Consider the following 27,299-nt stretch of genomic DNA (forward strand, 5'->3'; position numbering starts at 1 on the left):
TCGATTGAGGCTCGTTCTGTGTCCAATTATGTGGTCAGTTTTCGAGAAGGTGCTGTGAGGTTCTGAGAAGAAGGTGTATTCTTTTGTTTTAGGATGATATGTTCTATAGATATCTATTAATTCCAGTTGGTTCATAGTCTCTGCTAGTGTTATAGTGTCCTTTTTCAGTTTCTGTTTCCATGATCTGTCCACTGGTGAGAGTGGGGTATTAAAGTCTCCCACTATTATTGTGTGGGGTAAAATGTAATTTTTGAGCTAGGTTTCTTTTATGAATATGGGTGCTTTTGTGTTTGGAGTATATATGTTAAGGATTGAGAGTTTCTCCTGACAGATTTCCCCTGTAATGAATAAAAAGTGTCCTTCCTTATCTTTTTTGATAAATTTTGGTTGAAAATCTACTTTATTCAATATTAGAATGGCCACTCCAGCTTGCTTCTTGGGGCCATTTGCTTGGAAGGTTTTTCCCCAACCTTTTATTCTGAGATAGTGTCTGTCTTTGTCTCTGAGATGAGTTTCCTGTATGCAGAAAAATTCTGGGTTTTGTTTATTTATTCAGTCTGATAACCTATATCTTTTTATTTGGAAGTTGAGTTCATTTATGTTAATAGATATCAAGGAATAGTGGTTGCTGTTTCCTGCTATTGTTGCTTTGGTAGGTTGAATTGTGCCTGTGTCTTTCTTTTTTTGGTTTTCTTGCTTAGAAGTTTTCTTGTTTTTACTATGAGGTGGTTCCCCTCATTGTATTGGGTTTTCCACCTATAATTCATTGTAGTGCTGGTTTTATGGTCATATATTGTGTGAATTTAGTTCTGTCTTGGAATATCTTCGTCTCGCCATCTATGGTGATTGATAGTTTTGCTGGGTATAGCAGCTTGGGCTGGCACTTGTGCTCTCTTAGGGTCTGCATGATGTCTGTCCACTCTCTTCTAGCTTTCATAGTCTCTGTTGAGAAATCGGGTGTGATTCTAATTGGTCTGCCTTTATATGTTACATGACCTTTTCCCCTTACTGCTTTTAGTATTCTTTCTTTGCTTTGGGCACTTGGTGTTTTGACTATTATGTGTCGGGAGGAATTTCTTTTCTAGTCCAACCTATTTGGAGTTCTGTAGGCTTCTTTTATGCTCTTGGTCATCTCATTTTTAAGGCTAGGGAAGTTTTCTTCCAGGATTTTGTTGAAGATATTTACTGTACCTCTTAGTTGATACTCTTCTCCCTCTTCTATTCCTATTATCCTTAGGTTTGGTCTTCTCATTGTGTCCTGGATCTCTTGCACATTTTGGGTTAGGAGCTTTTTGGTTTTTGCATCTTCTCTGACTGTTTTGTCTATGTTTTCAATGTTGTCTTTGGCCCCCGAGATTCTCTCTTTCATCTCTTGTAGTCTGTTGGAGATGCTTGCATCTGTGACTCCTGATTTCTTTTTTAGGATTTCTACCTCTAGGGTTGTCTCTTTTAGTGTTTTCTTTACTGTGTCCATTTTTGTTTTAAACTCCTTCTTCCATTCCTTCATCTCTTTGGTTATGTTTTCTTCTAGTTCTTTGAGGTCTTTGAGTCTTTTTCTTGTTTCTTATTTAAAAGCTTCTAATTCTTTATGCTTTTCCTCCCATTCTTGTTTAAGGATCTCTATCATCATCTTGAGGTAGGATTTCATGTCTGAGTCTTCTTTTTCTGGAGTGTTTGGCATTCTGCTGTTTGTTGTGATGGGAGAGCTGGGTTCTAGTGTTGCCAGGTTATCTTGTTTTCCCTGGGGTACGTTCTTTCGCTTTCCTCTGGCAATCTTATTGTCAGAGATTGGTTCTCGCCTTTTCCTTGTACCTGTCCTGTGTCTCTGGATCTCTGCTGTTCCTGGTGGCGGATGGTCCAAGTGCCTATTGTGCACCCCAAAAACCGCTGTCTGAGAACAGAGGGCCCAATGCTGGGTTCCTGGGTCCCTGGATCAAGCTGGGCAGGCACATACTTTCCGCATGCTCTGCTGAGATCTCTCTGCCCCCTGGCTAGTTGGAATCTGTTCTCAGCCCCCCCCCCTAGATCCCATCTTAAAAGCAACACAAACAGAAAGCACATGTAAGAACATAATTTTCCCAGGTCCCACTTGGAATTTCTGGATGAGATTAAGGCCAGTAGATCAGTTATGCTTTTCATAACAACAAAGCTAGCAGAAACCATTTAAGAGAGGACATATTTATTTTAGCTCACAGTTTTTGGAGACACAATCCATCCCAGTGGGAGGCAGGACAGCAGGAGCAGCTCCCTGCCAGACATAGGAATGAAAACAGCTAGTGACATTGCTGTGGCAGACACCACAACTAGAAGCCAGGCCAATCCATAAACATAAGGTTTGCTCTCCAATGACATACTTTCTTCCATGAACATACGGCTCCTAACCTTTCTACAACACCATCTCCCCAAAAGCTCCACCAACTGGAGAGCAAGTGGTCAAACACATGAATGGGTGGAGGACATTCATGACTTCAGATTATGAAGAGGCGGCCATTTCATTTCAATAGTAGCTCTGAGGGTTCAAACCCAACTTGACCCACATCTGACTTTATCCCCTTTTTATGCCCTATCCTGCTTCTGCACTCCACCCTACCCCACCCCCTCCCCCACTCCTGATGTTTAATAAGCACCCTGTATCTCAGCATGACTTCTGGAGGACCCAGCCTGTAGCTCTTGCCAACAGCCATGCAGCAGATTAGTCTGCTGGTGTTCAGCACTGCAATGTGTTCTTTCCAAGTACAAAAACCAGTCTAGCACTTTCCTGTAGCAATTGTTAAGATGGGTACGCTGAAGAATGGATAAAATTTTTCTTCAATTTTTTTATGATAGCATTGTTGAGCTGTAATGCACATATTCTCTAATCCATTTTTCAGTATATTACACACATGTAACGTATACTGTTCTTAGCACACCTGCAAGGTTGAGGAAATTCTCACTGTTGCAGAATTCCGGGATACCTCAACACACCCAAAAGCAACCTTGTACCAGTTAGAAGTCACTGTCTCGTTTGGCTTTGAGGTTGGTCTTCCTTGATCCTGATTCATGTAGTCTGTTCTTGACAGGTATGAATCTTATCCATCACAAAGACAAAGGTTTCCTAATTCTTTCCTCTATCTAAGTATCAAATACATACGCATAGCCCAAATCTTGCTTGGCAATCTAGCTCCTAAGGATTTAAACTTTAAAACAATAATAATAATCAAATATGATGGGAAAAATCAAGTAATTTGCTAAAGTGTGGTTTATAAAACTAAAAACACTGGAAACAAGTTTGGTTCGTTGTGGGTAATTAGCTGTCTAAATCATGCCACATCACAAAAAGCAATATTGTGCATCCTCTGGAGGCTAAACAGCAACAAGGAAAGTGGTATGATGTTAAGCAGAAAATCAGAATATAAAATTGCATCTACACTATGTAAAATATGTACATATGAAGAAGGATTATAAGGAAACGGAGAAAAATGGAAACAGTTGTTGCAACAGGATGTTGGAGCTGTGAATTATTTTCATTCTTCTGGGATCTTTTATTATTGTCAGGGTGTGTTTTACAATAAAGTAAAATTGGAAAGAAGTGTGCATGGGTGTGCTCTTGCCAGCAAACCCCCTAACTACACACACAGTGCTCTTAATAAGAGGGAGTTTGGAGTCCTGTGGACTTGGGTTCTCGTCGTGACTGATCATTCTGAGGTGTGACACTGGGCAATAGCCTGACTCTATAAACCAAACTTTCCACAGCCTATCACAGAGTCTAATCATACCATCTACCTCACGGGGCTGTGGTGGGGCTGGAGACAGCAGTGCCTAGCAACACCTAACAGAGGGCAGCTGCTTTTGTTTTCGCTGTGGGTGATGGTGCTTCTGACAAGCAGATAGGGACGAGAGGACAGAAGTTGACATTTACGAAAATATCTGTAACACTGGAAATGCTGCATGGAAGCCTAATTTTACACTGAACACACAGGTAGGGGACTTTCCACCACCTCTTTTGATTGGTCCCTCAAATGGAGGCCAAGTTAACATCACTGGAGAGGACTGTTACAGTTGGGGACAGGATCTTTTCTGTGCCTATAGCATGTTCAGTCGTTGGCGGCCTTGTTGAAAGCCTTACCCAACTGCCTCCAGCACTGCTGGATCTGCATGACTCATTTTATAAATGAACACAAAGGCCTATTAACCATTCTCCTTGTGCAATCCTTGATGCTGTCGTCATTGGTAACAGAGAGTCAAGGTAATAAGGAATCCTGCTTGCTTCTTCATCTTCCTTATTTTTAAGGAGAAGCCACAGTCTCCTTCAAGGAGACCTGTCCTCCTTGGCACACAGGACACCAGCACAGGCTTCCCTGTCTTTCAAGAAGTCTTGGCCCGTTCGACCCTTTCCCACCACTGTCGGCCCGTCCTCTCCTTCAGCAGCAAATGGATATACTACAGCATGCACCATCTTATTAATCATCCCCAATCTATTTGCTGCCTTGCTCATCTTCCTAAATAAAGCCCATCTTCCCTGCTCCTTTTTCAGAATAGCAGAATCCTGAAACTTAATGGAGCTGGAAGATGGGAATATTGCATATCATTATTGGTATGTTTTTAATATTATAAATGGCTACTGAGGTATAATCGCCATCCAATAAACTATGTATCTCATGTGCACAGTCTCCTAAGCACTGCCATGTTCAGTGTACCTATGGGACCATCATCAGCACAATCTAATCATTCTAAATTATACTCTTGAAAGCTGTTAGTCTCCCTTTGAAATTCTTTTCTCCTCTTCTACCTACCCTAGGGTTTCTAAGACTCTACACACATTTATACTGGCTCGTTTGTATAAGACAGGGTCTTATTATGTTGCCTAGGTTGGCCTTGAGTTTGTAGGTTCAAGCCAGTGTTGCCTTAGCTTCCTGCATACATGCAACTGTGGAATTCAGAATGCCACTGTATTCGGACTCCTTTTCTAAAACACTTCATAAAGTTCAGTTCTTCAGTGTGTACTCTTTCCTTTTCTTTCATCTGTCTTCTTTTACAAAGTAGAAGTTTTGAGATTTGAGACTCACCCGTGTGGTAACAGCACAAACAGCCCATTCTTCTTTATGGCACAATATTATTTGTGTTCGTTTGTTTATCCAGTCACGTGTTGATGAGCACTTGGGTTATTGCCAACTTGGGGCTGTTACAAATAAAGCTGTTATGAGCATCGTGCCCACATCTCCCTATAGACATATGCTTTCGTTTATCCAGGAGACTCCCTCAATGGGATGAATAGATTAGTCTGCAGGTGTACATTTAAATTTTTAGGAAACAGAAAAGCTGTAGTCCAGGGTACATGTGAGATTCTGTGTTCCCAGCAGCAGTGTATGAGTTCCAGATACCCCACACCCCAATCAATGCTTGGCATATGGTCAAACTCTTTATTCGTACCATGCTTGTAAGTGTGGTTTCCCAGTGTGGTTTCTTTTTTTTAATTTGCATCTCCTCGCCGACTAATGAAGCTGAGCAGTTTTCAGCATGCCTTCTTGCCATTCACAAACTTTCTTTGATGATAATTCTGTTCAGCTCTTTTGCAGATTTAAAAAAAAATCATTTTTCTGCTGATGAATTGTGAGAGTTTTTTAAAACAATTATGAATGTAATCCCTTTATGGGATATACAGTTTTAAAATACCTCCGATGAGTTGCTTTATTCCCTTAACAACATGTTTTAAAGCCCGGTTTCAATTTGTTAAGTCCAGTTTATCAATTTTATGCATAGTGCTTCTGGTATTTGCTGACATTATAAATTTTTTCTATAGTTTGGCATTTATTTGTTTGCTTGCTTGTTTGCTTGCTGGCTCACGCACTTGCTTGCTTTGGGGGTATGCCACTGTGTGTGTGGTGATCTGAGGACAACTTACAGGGTTCTGTTTTCTCCTTCCACTATGTGAGTCCTAGGGACTATGGTAGCAAGTTGTTTTACACATCTGGTTGAGCATCTGGCTGGCTCTTCCATAAGTTTTGCAGAGTCAGGCCTCACATAGAAATCTGTAATCTCTTTAAATTGATTGTTGTAAATTGTATAAAATACAGATTAAAATTATTCAGGAGTGTTAAAAAAGATACACGGAAGGGTTTAGAATGAAGAAAGGGAAGAGAAAATGTAATTAAAATATAGCCTTAAAAATAAGCAAAATATTATATTTTTTTTCAGCATATCTAGGTCCAGTTGCCCTGGTATCATTGGACAAAGCAACTGCCCTTTCACCACAGAATTCTCCACCCACTTTTGTCAAAAAACAACTGTCTATTTGTGTCTGTAGATACTTCTCATCTCCCTGTCTGTAGATACTTCTGGTTTCCCTGTCTGTAAATACTTCTGTTCTCCCTGTGTGTCTGTAGATACTTCTGTTTTCTCTGTGTCTGTAGATATTGCTGTCTCTCTGTGTGTCTGTAGATACTTCTGTTCTCTCTGTGTGTCTGTAGATACTGCTGGTCTCTCTGTGTGTCTGTAGATACTTCTGTTCTCTCTGTGTGTCTGTAGATACTACTGGTCTCTCTGTGTGTGTCTATAGATACTGCTGGTCTCTCTGTATGTCTGTAGATACTTCTGTTCTCCCTGTATGTAGATACTTCTGTTCTCTCTGTGTATCTGTAGATACTGCTGTTCTCTCTGTGTGTCTGTAGATACTCCTGGTCTCTCTGTGTGTCTGTAAATACTGTTGGTCTCCCTGTGTGTCTGTAGATACTTCTGTTCTCTCTGTGTGTCTGTAGATACTTCTGGTCTCTCTGTGTGTCTTTAGATACTGCTGGTCTCCCTGTGTGTCTGTAGATACTGCTGTTCTCTCTGTGTATCTGTAGATACTGCTGTTCTCTCTTTGTGTGTGTAGATATTTCTGGTCTCTCTGTGTGTCTGTAAATACTTCTGTTCTCTCTGTGTGTCTGTAGATACTGCTGTTCTCTCTGTGTGTCTGTAGATACTGCTGTTCTCTCTGTGTATCTGTAGATACTGCTGTTCTCTCTGTGTGTCTGTAGATACTTCTGGTCTCTCTGTATGTCTGTAGATACTTCTGTTCTCTCTGTGTGTCTGTAGATACTGCTAGTCTCCCTGTGTGTCTGTAGATACTGCTGATCTCTCTGTGTGTCTGTAGATACTGCTGGTCTCCCTGTGTGTCTGTAGATACTTCTGTTCTCTCTGTGTGTCTGTAGATACTGCTGGTCTCTCTATATGTCTGTAGATACTGCTGGTCTCCCTGTGTGTCTGTAGATACTTCTGATCTTTCTGCTTGTAGATACGTATGGTCTCTGTCCATCTCTAAACATGGCCCCCACAGTATTAGTTATAGTATGACACTATAATGAACTTTGAAATTGGGTAGGGTTAGCCCCCCAACCTGGTTCTTTAATTTTCAAATCATTTTTATTTTTCTAGGTCCTTTTATAAACACATTCATATGATTTTTAGAAGCAGGTATTCTGTTTACTTATTTAGAGATGGGGGAGGGCTTCCTTGTTATGTTGCTCAGGCTATGCTCAGATTTCTGGCTTTATACTTTCTGTGCTTCAGCTTTCTGAGTAGCTGGGAACTGTAAGGGTGTTACAATGCCTGCACATTTTTCTGTTTATTAACTTTGTTGGGCTTGGGATCAAATCCATGCTAGGCAAGGACTCTAACAGACTTCAATTTATAGACACTGTGATGCTATTCCTGGTTGTCAACTCACCTACATCTGGAATGAACTTGACTACATCTGGAATGAACTACAATCAAGAAATGGAGGGCACACCTGTGGTCCAGATCTTGAGGCTGGAAGACACAGACTTCTGAACCAGATCCTGACTTGGGATGATCTTTTGGTCTGGATCTTGAGGCATAGTGGCCATAAAATGATTAGGCCCAGGCAAGGTAGTATACTACTTTAATCCCAGGAGAGTGGGGCAAGCAAATCTCTGAGTTCAAGGCCAAACTGGGACAGAGCAAGTTCCAAATTCAGGAGTAGTGGTACATGCCTTTATTCTGGGTCTTCTGCTGGAGGCCTACATGAGGATAATAGAAGAAGAAAAGCTCTCTCTTCTTTACTTGCTTGAACATACTGTTCAGCCCCTCTGTTGGAACCTAGTTCTTCAGGATTCCAGCTTATACAGAAGACCAGCTGAAGCACGTAGCCTTGTGGCACTAAGCAACTGTTGGATTCTTGGACTTGCCATTCACACCATTGTTGGGTTAGTTTGACTACAGACTGTAAGTCATTACAATAAATCTCCTTAATATCAGAGGCATTCCATAATTTCTGTGACTCTAGAGAACCCTGACTAATACATACATGTATTTTTTTAGTTGCTAGAATTATAATTGGTATTATTCAGATATATATAGAGTAGTGGATTTAATTAATATCTCAATATCAATATGTTCTATATCTTTATCAGCTTTACCACTAAAATATATCATGATTTTAAAACTGTTGTTAATAGGTGAAGTAGGAGTTTCTCGATATGTCATGTGACGCAGACTCACGTGCTATTTTTGCTAAGACAAACTCACATGGTGTTTTGCTAAGACAAGACCCATGGGAGAGCAGGTGATGTTTGGAGAGAGTATAAATAGCAGACAGTGGACAGTGATGGTGTGCTTGCAAAGCTCACTTTGCAATGCTTCGTTGGTCTCATGTTTTTCACTTCATTAGTCGCTGATCTTCACTTCCTTGAGAGAGTCATGGCAGAGAACTTCTCCTTGCATTTTGGCTGGTCCTAGTCACTCCTGCTCACTGAAGCCAATTTGGCAGAGGCCTAGAAGTTTTTGCTAGGTCATACATAGCACCACTGATTTGAGTTTGGTATCTTGAACTACCAAACTCTAATGTTGGTATCCTGGCAAATGGTGATTGAATCATCTCAAAGAACTACTTCTAAACACGTCTACATCCCCTTGTCCTATTTACCATCTTTTCTCCTCTACCTCTCAATGGTGCACTAGAAGGGGGTTGAAGCATTTGAGAACTCTTTTAAAAATCATGCATAAACAAACTAGTTTTTGTATACTGACATTGTACCCTGCAATCTTTTTAAATACACTAGATTAGTTGAGTTTTGTTTTAGTAGTATTTTAAAAAGTAAACATTTTTCTTCTATATAAAACAGTACAAATGTCTGATTCCTGTCTTTTAAGTAAAGCCTACTTGAACACACCTGTGCCATATTTGGTTGCACATAGATTTTTTTGGTCACTATGGCCAAGTTCAGTAGACTCAACAGAGATCATGTAGGTAGACATATTATCTATAAATAAACAGCCAGCAACCAAAACTTCCAGGCTGTATTTCAATGATGGAGTACTGGTCTAGTATGCACAAAGTCCTGAGCTCCAACTTCAAACAAAAGTTTAAAAGTATTATTTGGGATAGTCAATTGTCTAATAAACTATCCCATATAATAATTTTAAATATTTTTAAAATAATAAATAAAACCATTTTGGTATATTTTATGTATATATGAGGAAAACACATAATAAAGCATTTTCACCTAAATGGGACTTTAAAATGTTAGTGTTTAGCTCAATTATGTTCCAATTAATTTTTCTGTCTTGAACCTGTTTGTAATAAGTTGTATATTCACCTCAAATGAGGGTTCCTGTCCATCCATGGTCACATCTGTTACTCTGAAATATACTGTCAGATAGTTACTTGATTCTGTGATTACTAGTAATACGGTTTTGTTCTTTTTTTTCATTACTTATCATTTAGATGTGAATTGTGGTTAGATAGCATAGAATTGACTCAATTTTAGCATGCTTGGAAGCAAATTCTACTTTTTCCAATAAAAAAATCTCTATTAAATTTAGGCCATTTATGTGAAATGGAAATAGCTGTGGATATTATGTACATTTTTCTATCAGTTTTTACTCCATTCTATCACCACTTCTTTTTTATGTCTTTTTGCCTTATCAAATATTTTTATGCTTTCATTACTTTTGTACATTTACTGTAACTGATTCATTGTTTTAGTGACTGGGGTGTATGGTATACATAATTTAATATGGAGTCAATTTACTGTGGTCTGTCTTCAAATGCTGTCAGGCTACTCAATGAGCTTAAAAATGAAAGGTAGCTTACTTCTACTCTCCTAATGTTTTTGCTATTATCATAGCTTACTTTTATATACATAGTGAATTTTATATGCCTTATTGTTTTGTTTAAGTAGTCAACGAGACTACTTAAGTCAATAACACAGTGTGGTGACTTATGCCTGAAATTCCAGTGAGGGTAAAGTTGAGGCAGAAGTGTATGCTTCTGGTCAAATAGTCACACCTTGCTTCAAAACACCAAGAACAAATAGTGAATAATCTCCTAGAAAGATTTAAATAATTTTCAGATCTTACATTTCTATTTATGCAATTCTGTCTTGTCTGTCTGCCTGCCTGCCCCACCTCTGTGTGTGTGTGTAATTTACCTTTCTAACTATTAGCATTTTCATTGTTACTTCTTGTAACATGAGTTTGCTGAGTCTCTGGCATTTCAGTGTTTGGCAAAGACAACATCATAGCATCATATGTTCATGTGTTGGGAATATAACACTAGGCAGTCAGCTTTCTTCCAGGTTCTACACATTATTCCACTACTTTCTTGCTTGTGTTGTTTCTAGTAAAGAACCTGTTACTAAGTCATCTTTCTTCTTTTTTATGTGTTTTAAGGTTTTCCTTGTTGATCACTTTACCACTGGCTCTGAGGTTCCTGTATTTTGATGCAAGGTTCACAACATGGTTTTGTGCTCGGGGTTATTGAGTTTGTTGAATATATGGATTTACAATTTTCGGTTGGCATGATCATCTTCCGGTTAGTATTGTTCCTTCATTTAATTATTAATCCGGCTCTATGTTTATGTGGCATGTGTATTAGGCCATGTGACACTGTTTTATGTGTTACTAGTACATTACTCTTCTTAAAATGTCATGGGCTTTTCTTTGCATGTCTTCTTTTAGATTTTTTTTTTTTCAATTTTATTACATTTTATTTAATTTATGTGGTGGGTGTGCATATGGAGTCCAGAGGACAACTTGCAGAGTCTCTTCTCTCTTGTCACATGGATCCCGGGCATTGAACCCTGGGTTATCAGTCCTGGTGGCACAGCTCCATGATATTAGACTCTTCAAGAGCATTATATAATAAAACTCATAGAAAGAAACATAGATAGAAACTTTCTGGTCTTGTCTTACACCTAAAACATCAAAAATAAACTAGACATGGTGGTTAGAATAAGAATTAGCCTCATTGGGATAAATATTTGAATGCCTAGTCACCAGGGAATGGCACTATTTGAAAGAAATAGAATGTATGACTTTATTGGAGATATTGTGTCACTTGGGGTAGGTTTTTAGCCTTCAAAAGCCCAAACCAGGCTGCATGCCTTTCAGCCATTGAATCAGGACGTAGCTCTCAGATACCATCCCTGCCATGATAAAAATGGACTAGGCCTCTGAAACTATAAGCAAGCTTCCAGTTAAATGCTTTCTTTTATAAGAGTTGCCGTGGTCATGGTGTCTCGTCATAACAATAGAACAGTAGCTAAGATATGAAACATCAGATATTTTAAAAAAAGTTTTCTAAGTTTAAGCCAAGCATGGTGGCACAGGCCTATAATCCCAGCACTCGGGAGGCTGACGTAAGAGTATTGCTGCAAATTCTCAAGGCCAGCCTGGATTACAGAATGAGACCCTGTCTCAAAAAAAAAAATTAATGAATGAAAACCTTTTGATGGGTACGATCAAAGAGGTAAAAGACAACTGATAAAATTGGGGAAAATAGAATAGCAAATCATATATGTAACAAACATCAAGTATCAAGAATTTAAAAACAACCCTGATTTTAACCCATGGAGTTAAAATCTGAAGTCCAGGGACTGGACAGTGGCTCGGGAATTGAGAGTTCTCACTGCTCTTGAATAGCCCAAGTTCAGTTCCCAGCACCTGTGCCCATAAGGCAACTCATGGCCATCAGTACCCACAGAGCTAGGCTATCTGTTGATCTCTTCTGATCTCCGTGGTTGCCTGCATGCATGTGATTCGCATTCATTCACACAGGCACATGCACATAAATTAAGTAAGTAAGTCTTTAAAAGCAGCATTATCCAATTAAAATACACAAAGGATTATTTTTATATTTAGTTTGTTTGAATTGCCATAAAATATAGCACAATTTATACTAAAGAGAAATTTATACACTCACAGCTCTAGAAACTAGAAGTCACAACATTAATGGACCGGCATATAGCAAGGGCTTTCTTGTCATATTCTCCCATAGTGAAGGGGCAAAAAAGGGTAAGATGAATAGCACTTTCATAGATCTCACTCCCCCAATAACAATTATCCATTCATGAATGCCAACCTCTCTTAAAGGTCTCGTGTCCCAACATAGCCACATCAGGGAGCAAGTTTCTAATAAAGAACTTTGGGAGATGCATTCAATCACAGTAGATTTGAATAGACATGTTTCATGTACACACATACACAGATAACCAAGAAGTACATGAAAAGACATCAAATTTCGTTAGCTATTAGGGAAACAGAAATTAAAATAATAATGGGTCGGCTCTTCACGAATGATCAGTGGTTAAAATTTATAAATAAAGAATCTTACTAAGGGTGTAGGAAAATCAGAATACTTACATATTGCTGATACAAATCAAAGCTTGAGCATGTTAAGAATGAATGGGAGGATAGATGGAGACATGGTCCACATTGCTCTGCCCCAGGAAATGGCTGAGTGAGGTTGAAGTTTAAGTGATACATGATTTGACAGTGGAGATGTAGACAGGGAAAGAGTCTGGAGAAATGGAAGAGAGGGAGAGGAGGCGGCGATTCGGGAGGATGCAACATGGAAGCAGTTGTGAATGTTTCTCTCAGCGCATCTCTTCATAAATAAGGTTGTTATAAATATTTCTAAGAGTTTCTATGGGTCTAATATATCTCATATAGATAGGCAGTTTATATCTTCATTCACTGGTTGTGAGCTTATTGTGTAGAGGGTTTGTGGATTGAGAATTTAACATGTAAACTTGTTAGACAAATGAATGATTGTGGAGTCATGTTTCTACCAGGCAGTGGAAGAAAGTGAGTGAAATAATATGAAGGGGTGGTGGAGTGAACCGTGCCTAAGATCTTAGAGGCAGCATAAAGCCACTAAGTTAGAGATCACCATAGTGCCATGTGGACCCCCGGGGGGGTTGGTCCTAGCATGGGACAAAAGGTTTCCATCATTTTAATATTTACTGCAACACACATATTTACAATCCTATTTGTATGAAATACTCAGAGTTGGGTAAATTCGTAAAGATAGAATTAGATTAGTAATCTCTAGGGCCTAGAAGAGAATTGGGAGTGACCACTGATATAGTCTGCTAAGGAGGTTATTTTGGGGAGGGTGAATAATCTTCTGAAGTTATACTGTTAAAGGTTGCAAATTACTTGTGTATATGAAAACCACTGGACTGTGTATTTTGTAAGGATCAATCTTACAGTATGCACAACATATTTCACTTTGAAAACGAAGCCCAAGTCAATACACAAGACCTCCACAGGGAACCTCCACTGCACTTAAAATATAATGCTCCGGAACCTGTGAGACTCTACTCTGGCTTTAGGCTCCCTCTGAAATACCCTTCCCTATCTCTCCTCCCATCCCTCTCTGTTCCCAGACACTCTGTCTTTCCTGCTCCTGGGCTTGTCTCTGCTCAGGGTCGTCACTTTTCCTCTGCCATTATTTTTCTCACAATCACTGCCTACCTGACATCCTTACTTTATCCTGGAATCTTTCAACAGCCTCATCTCCTCAGAAACCTCCCCCTAGCATTCTGCTTGGGATGAAAACACCATCTTCTCTTGCCCTGGACCCTGGATTATTTTGCTTCCAAGCACTGACCACTACCTGCATCTTTATGATTTATCCATGTGGCCCCTTTTCTGTCTCTTTCTGGGACATAGACTCTGTAAGGTATGGGGCTTCCCTTGGGTCTTTTGTACTGCCGTTTCCTATCCCATGTTTATCCATGAGATGTGACACACATGCAGTGCAGCATTTACTTGTTGGGTGAAAATACTTATTAATACAAAATAAATATTAGAAAATACGCTATCATTAATAGTCATTGGAGCACAATATACCTACCTAAAAAGGACCTAGAGGGAAAGAAGATGTCAGAACCTGTGTGAACATCAGGTGGTGCAAGGCCTCACACAGCAGGATGCAATAGTAAGACTCTGAACATCTGCCTGAGTGGGGGTTTGTGGCTAAACTGTTCTCTTATGGGGAAGGATAACATTTTAACTATCTTAGAAAGTCTGAAAGAAAAGAGCCTAAGGAATCAAAAAATGAGGAGACACACACACACACCCCCAAAAAAGACACAGAAGATGTAGGCTTATGTCTGGTAAGAATGAAGAAAAAGTTTTTTTTTAAAAAATCTTTCCAGAAACTGAGATCATGGGTGAGGTGGGAACAAGAACCCAGAGCCAGGGAAGAGGCAGGAATCTTGGAGATTTACCCAAATAGTGACCTCAGCTGACACAGCCCTGGAATGAGAAAGGGCAGCATTTAAATAGAGCCTGGAGTCTTTCTTCCCCCAGCACATTAAGAAACTGATAGTCAAGAAAGGGTAATGGTTCAATTAATTAAGTGCTTGAGGCTCAACCCTGATGACCTAAATTCCATTTCCAGCAACACAGAAAACGCCTGGCATGGTAATGTGTGCTTACACTCCCTGTGTTGGAGAAGTGGAGACAAACAGAGCCCTGAGGCTCACTTGCCCGCCAGCCTAGCACAGTTGGTGAGCCCCTGATTCCAGTAAGAAACCCTGTTTTAAAACACAGAGTGGATAGCTCCTGAAGAACAACTGACCTCTGCCCCCCATACACATCTGCACACATGGATACTCACGTGACCCCACGCACAAACTCCTGGGAATAATCACAACACTCCTCCTTTTACAAACATCCCAATTTCATGTGGGTAGTACCCTGTGAGGGGGAGTAATGACCTGCTGTGAAACAATGTTAATAACAAAGTGAGATTTCCAACTGTCCCAAGAAGTGTGACTTATTAGCAAAGACACCTGTTCAGACAAGACAGGCTACATTTAGAGCAAAACACAAGAATGGAGCTAAGGGTCATAATCAAATGCACTTGCTAGGATATAGCAAGATCTTTCAGTGTCTTAGGGCATTGGGTACTTTATACATTCAAAAATTATGGGTGTGTGTATGTGTGTGTGTGTGTGTGTGTGTGTGTGTGTGTGTGTGTGTGCCACTGTTTTATTATGGACTTGCTGAAAACTAAACATGCAGGACAGCAAAGAAAAAATCCATTGTTTTCCACTTAGGAAACAGCAGCTCTAAGGCATGAGAGTTTTACATGCCATTCCTAACTTTAGGGCAAGAAATGTCTTCATTACTGCAGGGCAAGGCGCTCGTGGTCCCATCCTTAAGCCCAGGTATCTTAAACTTGCCCCATTTGAGAGAAGGTTGCTCTTCATTCCATAATGCTCCCTAGGGATAAAAGCTGCCTGGAGTAAAATAAAAGAACGGCTGGGGACAGGGAAGTCTATTGTTCTCAGACTATAGCCTTCCCTTCCACTTCCAACAGAGCAAAGCAAACCAAAGAAGCAACAAACACACCTCACAAAGCCTTGGCCAACTGTCTACATTTTCACAATCTGCCCACACCTTAAACAAACACAAAACATCATAACTAGCTATAGTTAGAATCTGAAAAAGAAAAGTCTCAACCCATGGCACACCTCTCTTGCAGAGTATCAGTTCTCATAAGATCAGGCATGATATCAGAAGCTGACCAAATTTAAAAATGCCTTTTTCAGAATGGATAGTTTTTCTGGCAAACACCCAGCCCACAGACCAGAAGTATATTAGGAGGCAATCAATACTGAAGGGTTTGAAACCTAGAAATTATACTGATATGTGAACAGCAACTAGAAATCAGAGTTCACTGTGAATGTATAGTCCTTTAGATCTTTTTAAAAAGCCATTGAGCTGTTCATGGTCATAATTATGATGATGCTGGGTCAGGGTACCAACTCTCTTATTGGCCAAAGCAGCAGAGTTAGAAGGATAAAAGAATCCTAGGGGGCAGAACATCTGCCGCAGAGAGTGCACTTTTACTCTCATGGGTCCATAGGAAGCGCCTGAATGGAGGCTCTGACCTGGAACCAACTAACTCTACCCTGAAAGTGGAAGCTCAGGGCAGACTGAAAGGTTCGTTCAATTAATCATTTTTATGGGTTGTATACACAGAAAGGTGTCCATTCTGTTTGAAACAATAGGACCCTGAATTAAAATGAGTGTTCTCAGACACTGTACAGAGCAAAGTTTCAGTATACCAACCTTCTCACAGACCAGACTTTGAAATCCAATAATTTCACTTCAGTGACTCTTATAAATATCCCACTTTGATACTGAAACAATAATTGTAATGGTGACAGTCACCTTTTAACAGATGCTCACAGTGAGCCCAAGCTTTGGGGCACTCCCACGATTCAACACTTCACAACAGGGACAAGCTAATGTGCAAAGCGGTGTTATTTCCACTTTATAGATAAAGAAATTGAAGTTCAAGGAGATCAGGGAGCCTGTCAAAGTCACATAACTAAGTAATGACGCAAACTCATACCCCAATAAATGTATGCTTCTTTAAGCTCTTCAATAGCAAACTATGAGCCCCAATCTGCAATCCCCCCTCCCTCCCTCCCTCCCTCCCTCCCTCCCTCTCACTCTCTCTCTCTTCCTCTCTCTCCCTCCCTCCCTCTCTGTCTCTCCCTCTGACCCCCCTCCCCACCTTGGCTATTCAGGGGTATTGTATGATGAACACCTGTCCCTTCATTCATTCATCAAATATACACTGAGCTCTCATCTTAATACTTCTTTCAGCCCTCTGATTATTCTATATCTTACATGCTAAGAATCCATTAATGCATCATAAACAAAACTCCCACCCTATCCTATGGAGGTAAAATTCTAGAGAAGACAGAAAGACGATAAACAGACGAAAGAAGAAATACAGCAAGGATACAAAGGTATGTAATGAGGGAAATGGTAAAGGGGGATGACGGGTACCAAATATAAAGCTATAGAAAAACAATTCTGAGAGTTATGAAAGCATACCGCTAGAGCAAAGACTTTGAGAGGCAGCAGTTTTATATGTCTCGCCCAGGCTACTGTGCACCATTTGTTAATCAAACACTGAGGCAGGTTTTTCTCTGCAGGTATTTTGGAGATGTAGTTAATAGGATTGTGGGGGTTAAGGATATATATATATATCCAATATATATATATTGACTCTAGGTAGCAACAGTCCTTAACTATGTGAGTAGGAGTCAAGAAATCAGTTGCAAAGTTCAATGACAGAATCAAAATCAGGGTTTCTCTGTGGAAGAAGAAACCCCATCTCAAGAGTCCAACCAACATCAGCTCTTACTCATCTTAGAGCAGAAGTTCTCAAACTGTGGGTCATGAACCTTGTGTGGGATCCAAAAACCCTTTCACAGGGTCGCATATCAAATATCCTACATATCAGATATTTCCATTATGATTCATAACAGTAGCAAACTAGAGTTATAAAGTAATAATAAAAATAACTATGTTTGGGGGTTACTATAACACAAGGAGCTGCAATTAAGGGGTCACAGCATTAGGAACATTAAAAACTACTGACTTAGAGATTCTAGCTTATGTGCCTGCCCTACAGATTTCAGACTCTCCAGTCCCAACTGTATATGATACGAACAAATCACCTTGAAATAAATCACCTAGTATTTTTTAATTGTGTCTGTATGTATGTATATGAATATATATGTATATACATGTATATGCATGCCATGTACCAAACATGCATATGTATGCATATAATGTACATATACATATATATATACTTATATATTGATATGTGTGTATACATATATATTTCTTACTGGTTTTGTTTCAGTGGGGAACTCTCACTGATGCATGTTGTAAGTACTTAGCACAGGCGTCATAAAAGCAAAAGCACAATGTATTAGCTGTTAAGATGCCAGCAGACAACAATGATCAAGTCAGATGTAACTGCTATAAGCATGAAGCTCACGGACCAGACATAGGTATCGATAACTGACTTCTCCAAGATCTTCAGGCCCTTCCTAGATTCACTTGTCCCACTTGCCACCCCTTAGCTCACGATCAACATGCTTTGTTTCATGACCAAGCTTTTCTGTGTAGCTCTAACTGTTCTGGAACTCACTCTATCCACTAGACTAGCCTTGAACTCACAGCAATCTGCCTGGCTCTGCCTTTTGCTGGGATTAAAGGCGGACACAACAATCACCCCACTTTCATCAATATTTCACCTTTTCTTTTTTCTGTTTTTATCATGTGTGGGGTTTCTGCCAATCAGTACAGTGGTCTGAAGAGGATGATGAACTCCTGAAGCTGGAGATACAAGTTGGACCTGAAACAAGAGTCCTCTACAAGAGCACCAAGTGCTGAGTCAACTTGCCAAACTTTATATCTTAACTAGCGTGTCTAGTTACCCTGACCTCTTATTACACAGGCCACATTGGTCTTAGTATTACCACCACCACCATCATCATCATGATATCATTATTATTATTATTATTATTATTATTATTATTATTATTATTATTAATTATTATTATTATTACCATCTTAATTTTTAGGTGTTCATGGAGCTTGTCTACATGTCTTCTTTTGAGTTGCTTTCACAAAACTATCAAGTACAGAGAAGGATAATATCCTTTTTCACAGAGGAAGTAACAGCAACTCACAGAGGTAACCTAGAAACTTCAGAATCAACAAATGAGGATGTGTATCTTAAACCCCAGCCCATCTATTTCTTCAAAAGTGTCTTTTTATTTATTTATTTTTTAAATGCATGTCCGATTTTGGGTCACTTTTTTTTTTGAGCTTTTTAAAGTATGCTAAGCAAGTAGTCTATCTCTGAGCCCACATTTACCCTGTACCCATTTCTATCTGAATTGGAAAGGAATAGTAATTCCCTAGAAATTACAACACACACACACACACCACACACACCTTTCAGTTTTCCCTAAGTAGTATCTTCAAGACACATTAGCATTAAAAGAGTAGAAAAATAAAAATTCCAACCCAACACTAACAAAGAACGACGTCCTTAGAAACATCTGTTAAAAAGAGCACACATAGGTTTGCAGAATAAATTATGCGACAACTTATCTATAGTGTTCTTATTTTTCATTAAAATATCCGTGGTTTAACGGAGGAGGGGGAGAGAAAAAAAAAAGAAATAGTCACTAAGCCAATACAATTCAGGATTGCTGGCCTGTCTCACTGAGGATCTATCTGTGTGTGACAAAGTCAAAGGACAAGACTGAATGACAAGAACAACAGCCAACCACCTGTGAGAGGCCTGCCTGAAGGCGGTGCCATCGCCTCTCCCAGAAAGCAAGGTCTGTGCACACCAGAAAACGAGACCGATATCGCCCTGATATGGTTTGCTGTCCCCCTCTCCGCCCAGGAAAATACAATCTAGTCCCAGTGACTTCCCAAGAAGCCCTGAAATCCCGTAGTCAGTAGGGCTACTAACGCTCCGGAAGCTCTTTGTAGGAAGTAAACCTGCGCGGGCGGCTACACAATGCATTCTGGGAGATGTAGTCCACACGTGTGGCACGCAGCCGCAATAGTAATGTAAGGAAAGCGAGAAGAGAGCCCTCCCTGTGCGCTTATAGCTTTTCATTAATGTTGTACGTTAAAAGGGTGTCAGAAAGTCAGGTCGTGGTGTTTAACGGCCTCGTTTCACACCTCGGAGACAATTTATGACTTCCTGCTTAGACAGGAAGACTTGGTTTGGGAAGACAGTCCCTATCTAATGGATATAAAATAGATTGAGATAGCCCCCAAGTGGACAGTGAAGAGAAACCATATTTGTGCTATCAACAAACAGGTAGTTAAATCCAGGGAGGCAAGCATTCCAAGGAGAGAAAAAACACACATCAGTCCCACTCTCCTTGAAACATAAGGCCGCTACTGAAAAAGGGGGGTGGGGGTGAGGAATCAAGATAAAAAAGCCACCATCTCTCAATTCACATAAGATATGTAGACTAGTAAATAAGGTACCATCTGGAAGCTTATATAGCAGAATGTTAAGATTAAGGTTTGGATCAAGAGATTACATTTCTATGTTTCATGCATTTTATTATTTGGAAGGATAAAGAATCCCTTTTGGTAGAATATTTTAAATGTAAAGCAAAGCATGTAGAATATATATTTTATACACTGGATATTTTCTACCACGTTACTTGAACATGATTTAGATCCCCCCTCTCTCTCCTCTTCTCTCTCCTTCCCTCCCTTTTTTTTCAAAAGGAACGACACAGAAAAAAAATCTTTAAAACAGGAATTCTAGTTGTTTGTTGATAACAAACTATTAAAGATTTGTTTGTATTCTTTGAGTTTCCTAACTTCTTCATTATTTCTAGTAGATTTTTTTCATAGATCCTTTAGAATTTTTTTAATATGGACAACCATGTCATCTTCAAATATAGTCTTATTTTTTATTTTTCCATCATGCGTGTTTTATATACTTCATTGCCTTATTGTGAGAGTTAGGACAACTCACATCATATGGAACAGAAGTGCTAAGAAGAGTCACTGCTGGCTTCTTCCTCTGATATAAGAAGAAAGGTGTAACTATGGGTTTGTTATTTGTTTCTCTGTGTGTTTGTTTTCTTTTACAGATGTGCTAGGATTTTTCACTCTATTTTTAGGTTTCTGAAAGTTACTGTGTATAAAGGCTAAGCTTTGTCAAATTCTGTATATTCTTTTATTTGAAATGATGGTGTGCCTTTTGGGTTGTCTTGGTAATTCATAGTGTTTATGTTGATTGACACGCTGAGCTATACTGCTTGGTTTTTCAGTGTTCAAGCAATCTTCCATTCCTAGGTCGAGCACAGGGTAATGTTATTCTCATAAAATGAATTAAAAGATACTCCCTCCTCTTCTCTTTCCATCACATCTCATGTGGAATTTCTATTATTCTTTTCCCTTTTAATTCCATGGTGACTTTCATGTATCAGTTTGACTAGGCCACAGGATCATGATATTTGGTCAAATGTTATTAATGTTCCTATGAAGAGTTGTTGATGTTTTGTGTTTTGAATCTTTATTTTTTGTCAAATGTTATAAATGTTTCTATGAAGGATTGTTTTGTTTTGTTTTGGAATCACTGCAGAAGTCTAATGTGTTACCTAAGCTTGGGAATTTTTTTTTTTTTGAGACAGAATCTTATAATTTAGTTTTGGATGATTTGGAACTAACTAAGTAAATAAGGCTGTCTTCAGTCTCCCAAAGATATACCTGACTCTGTCTCCTGAGTGCTGGGATTAAAGACATGTGTCATCATGGTCTGGTTTAAGGTTTGAAGCTTTTACAGTGCTGGCCAGGTTTTTGTTTATTTAGTGGGTTTTTATTTGGTTGTTTATTTGGTTTGGTTTGGGGGTTTTTGCTTCATTTGTTTGATTGATTGGCTTTGTTTCTTTGGTCAACTGGACATAAAAGATGGAGTCAGTCTGGGAATAGGGAGCCTCAACTGAGAATGTGCCTCTGTCAGATTTTTCCTGTAGACAAAGCTGGGAGGCATTCTCTTGATGAGTGATTGATAGGGAAAGGCAGCCCACTGTGTGTTCCCTGGGCCAGCTGAGCAAGCCATGAAGAACAAGCCAGTTAGCAGCACTCCTCTATAGCTCTGCACTGACTTCTCTCCATGATTCCTTGCGACCTATAAGCCAAACAAAGTGCCCAAGTTGTTTTTTGTCAGTGTTAAGGTCAAGGTAGTTTATTAAGGCCCAGATGGAATGTTGAAGCCTAAGTAGAATAACTGTTACCTGCCCTGGCTAACCTACCATTATAAGGAAAGTTTCTCATCTGTTTCTGCTTGTTACTAGGAAACTCTCTAATCTCAAGTTGGTTACATATCCTGTTATGTTCTGTGCCTTTGGAAAACAATATGATAGAAGTAATTTGAGCAGGTTTGCATAGTTCTCCACAATAAGCTTGGACCCAAACCAACCACCCAACAGCAATTCCTGCACCTATGTGTGTGCTTTTAGGGTATTTGCTGCTGCGGGGATGGACCCAGCATGAAAAACATCTGCACCAATATTAAGTCTTTCATTTTGAGTGGTGGTCGAGTAAACTTTAAGTTCCCAAGACCTCCCTGGGAATTGAAATCCTTTGTGGCAGAAAGAGACGTCGTGTACATGGGTAACTGACATTCAGTTGACAAATTAAGACATGAATGTTAGACAAGTCTCATCCTGATAGACAAGTTAGGACATGAATATTACACAATGAACACTCCAACCAATGGGAGCAGGATAAATAATGAACAACAAAGACATGTTCCTAAGGAAATCCCTCATCCCTAAATCCTGATTGGTGAAATAAGTTGGCACAGATATTTGTAAATCTCAGACTTTAAAAGCCCTGTAAGACCTTAACTCAGAGTCACAGCTCAGCTCCCGAGCCTGTCATATCCCTGATCAATCATTCATCATCATCAACTATCATCAACCATCACTAGTTGACCAAGGTTGGCGTGTGAGTGGTTTGTGTAGCAATTCCCAGAACCCCACAGTCAATGTTTTATCACATAAATAGTTGGGATACATGCAAGTCAGTTTCTTTGTAATTTACAGGATAACAATATCATTTGTTCTTAAGTCAGCCTTAATGGTTTCTAGAGTTGGGTGTGGTGGAACACATAGAATTCCAGCATTTGGGAAGTGGAGATTGGACATTCAGTGTCATTCTTACCTTCATTGCAAGTTTGAAAATGCAAAACCAACTTGGGCTGCAGGAGACTCCCTCCCTGCCCCCCTTAAAAATAGTTTCTTAAAAAAAATTTTCCAGGGGGCTGCAGAGATGGCTCAGGCTCAGCAGTTAAGAGCACTGTCTGTTCTTCCAGAGGTTCTGAGTTCATTCCCAGTGATCACATGGTGGCTCACAACCATCTGCAATGGGATCTGATGCCCTCTTCTGGTGTGTCTGAAGAGAGTGGCAGTGTACTCATATAAATAAAATAACTAAATAAATCTTTAAAAAGACAGAAAGGAGGGAAGGAAGGAAGGAAGGAAGGAAGGAAGGAAGGAAGGAAGGAACAATAAGATTTGTCCAGGTGCCAACTAGATGATTTAGTCAGTAAAGGCACTCGTCACCACAATGGTGGCATGAGTTCAATCCCAGAGAAAGAACTGGCTTTTCCAACGTGTCCTCTGAGTGCAGTATGAAAACCACAGCATGTGCATTCACGCAGCATGCACACACACAAAGAGAAAAAATATCATAAATAACTATATAAATAAATATTTTTAAAAATCAAAGTGTCTCTTGTGTCCATTTGTGCATCTTTTAGATAGTATGGGTATAAAGTGTTGTCATCTTCCTTTATCATAGTGCTAACATCTTTAAGTTCTGTACTAATGCCTCATCTTTCACTCTTCTTGCTTTTCCCCACCCCACCCAGCCGGTCACAGTAAAATCTTATAAAAATAAATTAATTTCTTCAGTGAGTCAATTGTCACTGAATTGATTTTCTCATTTTTCTTCTATTATTATTCTCTGAATTTCTGGTATCATTTCTCCCCTACTTCCTACTGTTTAATTTTCCTAGTTTAAGTGGAAGTACAGAGCATTATTTGAAGACCTTTCTTCTTTTCTAGTGTAATTGGTTAATATAAAGTGTAAGCCTCATTTTAATTTTTGTTTGGAGTATCTCATGAACTTTGACAAGGTTTGCTTGGGTAAATTACTTTCTAGAATACCTCATAATTTCTTTGACTAACGAGTTATTGGAAGTATTCCACTTGATTCAAAGATTTCTTTCTTTGAACCATTATACATTGTTTTAATTATTTGCCATATAGATGTTTAATTTATACTAATTAATATACTATCTCTTTTGCCAAGTTACCACTCACATTGTCACATTAAATCTTCAAGTGTTTAAAAGATTATTTATGAAATCATAGATTTCATAAGTCATATTGTCTAAAATCATAGATTTAAAGAAACATATTTACATATTCTTTTCATTCTCTCTTATCTGATTGTGAACTCTTTTCACCTTTTCAGAACTGTCTGACTTTTATTCCTTTGTGAAAAAGATTTCTTTTATTTCAGTGCTTTCAGGATATTTTTTCATCCTTATAATTTAACTATTATACATGTAATTATATATCATATCTTACAATCACATTGTATATTTTTTCATATATATGGTGTGTGCATACACAAGTTTGTGTGCTTGTGTGTATATGTGTGTGCGAGGATGTGTGTGCAAGCACATGTACATATGCTGTGACAGTGGAGATCAGAGATGAACTTCGTAGACTCGATTCTGCCTTTACCTGATTCCTGGAGTTCAAATGCAGTCTTCAGGTTAGTGTGCCCATCACTTGGGCACAGGGAGGACAGGAATGATTTTAGCACTCGGAAGCCTCTTTCAAATCTTCCTAGTCAGTACCTTCGATGTAACGCTCTGCTAAAGCTCCACCACATCAGATTAGCATCACTTGTCCTTGAACTTCATGGGATCCAACAGCTTGTACTTCTTAAGGGATGGCTTCTGGACATGACATTTGCACATGCCTGTCTTGTAATTCATTAGTTTTTGTGGCTAGGAAGCATTTCTGTTGTCTCAATATATTATAATACCTCTCCCACCCAGTTTATTCCTGATGGACATTTGAGGTTTATTTTTATTTTGCATTTTGATTTATCTTAAATAAAACCATACCATTTGCCTATTCTTAATAGATATAAACACCCATACCTCTCTTGGTTTCAATAATAAAATTGCCAAGTCACAGCATGAACCACATGCAACTTAAAACTCCATTGATGTTCTTGTTTTCTGTCTCACTTACGTTCTTCTTGAGTTTCAACCAGCTCCTAAGTTTTGCAATGGAGATTAAAACATATGGAGATGGCCGAATGTCATGTGAATTACTTCCACATGCTCTGGATTGACTGGAAAATTCCTCACAGATTCTAACAAGTGGTGGTTTTATGTTTTGTTTCTAAAGTTACAATGACCTTTCATCTTCTTGTGAATTCTCATCAGCACTAGTGTAGGACCTTGGGATTTGGCTGAGAGACTGTCTTCAGCCAGAAGCCAGAGCATTTGTCTTCCTTCCTTCATCTTTGAATGTTTGCTTCCTGGTGCTTCTTTGTTGGTTTTCTTCTCTTATTGTGTGGGTTTTCCCCCGCTCCAGACAATCTCAGCCCCTCTCTTGGCTTTTGATGAAAACTCAGAGGCTCCATTCGATCCTGTGTCCCTTGCCTGGATATCCTCCTGATGTCAGCACTGAAAACTCTTTTGTACTGCAGCAGGCTTACCCAACTTGTCTGACATTAAGGCAGTTTTGCTACCATTACCCCTTTCTGTGATTGACAGCATTCATAAAACCCAGCTATCTGAGCTGTAAGTCCTGGAAATCCACATTCTCTCTGCCCAAAGAACTCTGATTCCTAAATGATCTCGGTTTCCTCCCATCATCTCTTAGCTCAGAACCTTGCTCAGGCTACTTTGTCATCCCGTTTACTGGCTTCCTGGTTTACACTTCTGCACTAAAGAACCTGCACTTCTTTGGAGAAATTATATCATTTAATTTTGTGTCTGAGATGCATGCTTCTACACTAAAGTACCTGCACTTCTTTGGAGAAATTATATCATTTAATTTTGTGTCTGATGTGCATGCTACGCACTGAATGCCTGCCTCCCAAGTACACCTTGCCACAGGTAGATTGATAATTCCCCCAGAATTCCTAACAGACTAGAGCTTTCCTCCTCTATAGCTCTGTCAAATTGTATCGAATTTAAATTTTCATTGTGTGTCTTATTATTGCTAACCTGCAGGATCCTAATGGTGCAATCAGTGCTCAAACTCTGGTGGTTGAAATTTAAACTTAAAAAGGTATTTTACATTATGACTGTTTTAATTTCAGGGTTTAATAAGTGATAAACTTTACTACTGAGTTATCGATCTGGACTGTAATGGTAAAATTTTTAAATAAGCCAAGATATAAAAGTCTCAAAACGCATACTTTTTATTATGTGTTTATTTGCTTATGCTTAGATTTTTCTTCTTTGAATTTTGAGTACATGTACACGTGTGTGTGTGTGTGTGTGTGTGTGTGTGTGTGTGTGTGTGTGTTTTAACTGCTTTAAAACTTGAAATTAAATGTTTCTCATATGAATGTCTTAATAGCTTTTGATCAAAGACCTGAGTTTCCTTATATTGAGTAGAAGGATATTACAAGACAGAAGATGCACTAGTTAAATAAAAGAGAGTTAAGTTAGTTTGTTAAGTGCTTTTAAGTAATGAATCGGTCTCTGCCAAAATCTGAGAGGCATGGAATCTAGTGAGGTAACCCTTGGCAATTTGAATCTACAGTCAAGAAACTATAGTTGAAACCAAAGGATAAGGTAATTGAAGAATTTAGATAAAGCCAAGAAAATTGGGTCTCAGAAGGTAGCTCAGTGGGTGACATTTCTGCCATGTGAGCACAAGGACATGAGTTTGAATCACCAGCAACCCCCATAAAGCCAGGGATGATGGCACAGTATGCCTGAAACCCGAGGACTGTGGTACAGACAGATAAATCTCTGGAGCTCAATGGTTTAGCCAAACAGATGGACTCCAGGTTCAGTGAGAGACCCTGACTCAAAAAAATATGGTTGAGAGAAATCAGAAAAGACACCTACTATTGACTGTCAGCCACACATCCTAGTGTGTACACACACACACACACACACACACACACACACATGGGCATGTACTCAAAATTCAAAGAAGAAAAATCTAAGCATAAGCAAATAAACACATAATAAAAAGTATGTGTTTTGAGACTTTTATGTCTTGGCTTATTTAAAAATTTCACTATTACAGTCCAGATTGATAACTCAGTAGTAAGGTTTATTAAGCCCTGAATTTTAAAAAAGAGAGAAAGAAACCCATCACTACATAAAAAGTACAAGCACCTAAAATTTGAATATTAATATTATTGATATCATTAATATCTTATGTTAATGATTTGGCTTTATTAGATTACTGTATCATTAAGTAAATAGTAGTATCTTATAAAAATTTTAAAGTATTAAAAAATAGAAGCAGCTAATGCTCAGCACGAAAGGTTGGATTCAGATCATTGAGAATTATTAATCCCAGGTCTTAGAGACCTCTAAGATCTCCTTTGCAAAGTGTAAACTTCTCCAACCTTTCTCCAAGATAAAGTGTTTTGATTCCAAG

Source organism: Micromys minutus (assembly GCF_963924665.1).
Source record: "Micromys minutus genome assembly, chromosome: 14".
NCBI lineage: Eukaryota > Metazoa > Chordata > Mammalia > Rodentia > Muridae > Micromys > Micromys minutus.